We start from the raw sequence: 4,745 nt of genomic DNA, 5'->3' as shown, positions 1-4,745 counted from the left end.
TTATATGACATTTTCTTTCTTTTTTAAAAAAAAAAAAATTGTATTTTGTTGTGGTTTTTTGTCATATTTTTTTAAGCTTCTTTTTTTTTTATTGCTAAAAGTATTACAAAGGGTATTACATATGTGTCCTTCCCCGCCCCCCGCCCCCTGCCCTTGACAATCCCCTGGCCTCCCTTACCCCCCAGTGTCTTATGTCCATTGGTTATGCTTATATGCATGCATACAAGTCCTTCAGTTGATCTCTTACCCCCCTCCCTCCTGCCCCCCAACCCTCCCTGGCCTTCCCGCTGCAGTTTGACAATCAGTTTGAGGCAGCTCTGCCTCTGTATCTATTATTGTTCAAAAGTTTGTAATGGTCTTTATTATCCATGAATGAGTGAGATCATGTGGTGGTATAATTTAAAATTTATTTTTATTAATCCTCACTCGAGTAGTGAAGATATTTTTTCCATTGATTTTTTTTTCAGAGAGAGTGGAAAAGAGAGGGTAGGGGAGAGAGAAAGAGAAATATGGATGTGAGAGAGACACATGGATTGTTTGCCTCCCACACGTGCCCCAACCATGTGGAAGGGGATCAAACCTCAACCCAGGTACTCCCACTTGACCAGGAATCAGATCTGTTGACCCTCCAGTGTGAAGGCTGATGCTCTAACCACTGAGCAACACCAGTCAGGGCTATTTTAAATATATTTTTTATTAAATCTGTATTGTTCAGATTATTACATTTGTTCCTCTTTTTTCCCCCCCATAACTCCCCTCCACCCAGTTCCCACCCCACCCTCCGCCCTCACTCCCCACCCACTGTCCTCATCCATAGGTGCACAATTTTTATTCAGTCTCTTCCCGCATCCCCCATACCCCTTTCCCCTCCAAGAATAGTCAGTCCACTCCCTTTCTATGCCCCTGATTCTATGACAATCACCAGTTCATTCTGTTCATCAGATTATTCACTTGATTTTCAGATTCACTTGTTGATAGATGTGTATTTGTTGTTCATAATTTGTATCTTTACCTTTTTCTTCTTCTTCCTCTTCTTAAAGGATACCTTTCAGTATTTCATATAATACTGGTTTGGTGGTGATGAACTCCTTTAGCTTTTTCTTATCTGTGAAGCTCTTTATCTGACCTTCAATTCTGAATGATAGCTTTGCTGGATAAAGTAATCTTGGTTGTAGGTTCTTGGTATTCATCACTTTGAATATTTCTTGCCACTCCCTTCTGGCCTGCAAAGTTTCTGTTGAGAAATCAGCTGACAGTCGTATGGGTACTCCCTTGTAGGTAACTGACTTTCTTTCTCTTGCTGCTTTTAGGATACTCTCTTTGTCTTTTGCTCTTGGCATTTTAATTATGATGTGTCTTGGTGTGGTCCTCTTTGGATTCCTTTTGTTTGGGGTTCTCTGCGCTTCCTGGACTTGTAAGTCTATTTCTTTCACCAGGTGGGGGAAGTTTTCTGTCATTATTTCTTCAAATAGGTTTTCAATATCTTGCTCTCTCTCTTCTTTTGGCACCCCTATAATTCGGATGTTGGTACTCTTGAAGCTGTCCCAGAAGCTCCTTACACTATCTTTGTATTTTTGGATTCTTTTTTCATTTTGCTTTTCTGGTTGGGTGTTTTTTGCTTCTTCGTATTTCAAATCTTTGACTTGATTCTTGCGATCCTCTAGTCTGCTGTTGGAACTCTGCATAATATCCTTTATTTCAGTCAGTGTATGCTTAATTTCTAGTTGGTCCTCGATTCCCAGTCAGGGCACATGCCCTGGAGCTTGATCCCTGGTGTGGGGTGTGCAGGAGGCAGCCAATCCATGATTCTCTCTCATCATTTATGTTTCTATCTCTCTCTCCCCCTCTCTGTCTCTCTGAAGTCAATTTTAAAAATATATTTTAAAAATTATAAACTCATAAAAATTATCTATAGGTTTGGATGTTCCTTACATTGACAGTTTTAAGTCTTTGAGATTTGGGGAGTCTTTGGTTAACAATAGCTCATTATTTACCTTACCTAATACACTCCATGAAGAAAGAGCTCTTGTAGACGGCAAAAATGGCTCCAATTTTTTACTCCTCTCAGTCTCCTCGCCCTTTGCTATTGGACTTTACAAGCAACTTCCATCAAAGAGTGGAGTCTATTCCCGACCCCTTGAATTTGAGCAGGTCTTGGGATTAGAAGGCATCCTCTGTACAGTTATCAAGGACTCTATCATGTTAATGAAGATTCCTGCAACAAAGCAGCTCATCTAACTTCATTCAAGCCAACATTTTCTGCTTTTTTAAAAAAAAATTTTTTTTTTTGATTTCAGAAAGAGGAAGGGAGAGAGAATCATGGATCAGCTGCCTCCTGCACACCTTCTATTGAGGACTGAGCCCACAACGCGGGCATGTGCCCTGACCGGAAATGAAACCATGATCTCCTGGTTCGTAGGTCAATGCTCAACCACTGAGCCACACTGGTGGGGCTCCACTTTTTTTTTTAAATCAAGGGGTCTTTTTATCTTCAACTCTCAATTAACATTCCCTGGATCTTTGTCAAGTGCTGGTAAGACACACGACAATTGTTTCCAATATGTTTTGGCTATCATTTAAAAATGGTGCCAAGAAAATCCTTGTAGTGAAATCTTTTCCTACTTGCTGTAGTCTTTTCAGCGGCTAAATTCCTAGAAGTACAAATGGTAGATATGCACTCTCAGGCTTAGATTTAAGGTTCCCAATTCTTCAGAAGGATAATTCCCATTCACATCCCAACTACGATGAATGGGGTTTCCCATTCCCCTGAAATCTTCCCAGGTATAGGGAACCACATTTCAAATAACTTTTCTGATTTGTCAGGCAAAGAGATGCAGCTCAATATTTCAAGTGGCAAATTCTACAAATATTACTGAGGATGAACTTGGTCTTCATCTTTTTTTAGCTATTTGTATTCTGTGAGTTTCTTTTTTCATATTAACTGCCCATTTTTCTTTTGGGTATTAGCTTTTATTCCACGTTAATTTATGTTAATTAATGTTAATTCCACATTGATTTATTAATATCTTCATTACATTATGTTAACCATTTTTCTATTGTACCTGTTACAAATATTTTTCTACACTATTTGTTTAACTTCAGTTTTAGTCATACCCTTTTTGGACATATGGAATATTTAACTCTATAAAGTCAACCCCATCAATCTTGTCCTTGGTGATTTGTTATTCCACTTTGAGAGAGGAGGAAGGGGAGAGACAGACAGAGAGAGAGAGAAAGAGAGAGAGAGAGAGAGAGAGAGAGAGAGAGAGAGAGATTTTGTCTGTCTTGTCTCCATCACCATTATATCTACGACACTTAAAACAGAGCCTGGCACATGGCAGGATCTCAATAAATATCTAGTAAAAGAATGAGTGAGCCCAGCTGGTGTGGCTCAGAGGTTGAGCATAAACCTAGGAACCAAGAGGTCACAGGTTCAATTCCCAGTCAGGGCACATACCCGGGTTGTTGGTTCAATCTCCAGTAACAGGGGGTTGGGGAGAGGTGGAGGGGTGCAGGAGGCAGCTGATTGATTATGTTTCTCTCTCATTGGTGTTTCTGTCTGTCTATCCCTCTCCCTTCCTCTCTCTTTAAAAATCAATAAAAACATATTTTTTTAAAAAAGAATGAATGAGAGAAAAAAAAATGAATGCATCCAATATGCCAGCCCTGATCTGGGCGGTGAGTGTATTTACGTTGGGAATAACATTCTGCCTCTTCTTGTGATTAATAGGAAACAGTTCCCTCAACCTGCATCAAGTATCTATTGCTACATAACAAAATTCCCCAAAACTAGTGGCTTAAAACAGCAAGCATGTTATGAATTACTCACTGTCCTTAGTTTCAAGAATTTGGATAGAACATCCAAGAAAACTTCTTCACTTCTGTGTCTGGCGCTTCAGGACAGCTAGAATGACTGAGGCACAGTTAGAGCAGCTGAATTGGGGTCAGATATTAGGGACATCTCTTTTCACTATTATCTGACTTTCTCTGTTCCCCATGTGGTTTCTCCACATAGTCTTTCTATGTGGCCTCTCCATGTGGCCTTTCCATGTGGTCTCCCCATAGTGTACACAATCAAAAGCTGCTTGGCCTACGGCTTAGGCCAGAACTGGGCAGGAGTGACTTCTATCACATTATTGGTTAAAGCAAGTCACTTTATGTTCAAGGCAGATTTAAGGAGAGAGTGTGAATAGGGAGTTATAGTTCTTTGGGAATCTCAGTATAATTGACTTTCATAATCAATTAAATGGCTCCTTAATGACTATTCACAAAGTGCTTGGAAAGGCTTCCTGGAGGAGGTAATCCCAGAACTGTGTCTTAAAAATGAGTAGAACACAGTCAGGCAAATGGAAGAGTATGTGAAAGGTACATAGGTGAGAAATCACTTAGAGACTCAGTCTTAGTGAGTCCCTAAAGTACAAGTCAGAGAGATGAGGCCAGCACCAAATCAAGGTCTATATAATGAGGATGATGGAGGCCCTGAATGCCACAGTAAGAAAGCTTGAATTCACCTTGAAGAATAGTGATTCTCTTTATACACCAATAATGAACTATCAGAAAGAGAAACTAAGAAAACAATCCCATTTACCATGGCAACAACAAAACAAAAAAGGTACCTAGGAATAAACTTAACCAAGGAAGTAAAATACCTATACTTGGAAAACTATAGGACATTGAAGAAAGAGATAGAGGAAGATATGAATAAGTGGAAGCATATATTGTGTTCATGGATTGGAAGAATTAAC

The sequence above is a fragment of the Myotis lucifugus genome, unplaced genomic scaffold, assembly GCF_000147115.1.
Source record: "Myotis lucifugus unplaced genomic scaffold, Myoluc2.0 scaffold_244, whole genome shotgun sequence".
In the NCBI taxonomy this organism is placed as follows: Eukaryota; Metazoa; Chordata; class Mammalia; order Chiroptera; family Vespertilionidae; genus Myotis; species Myotis lucifugus.
The sequence above is the reverse complement of the archived record's forward strand: the minus strand, read 5'-3'. Positions refer to the sequence as shown.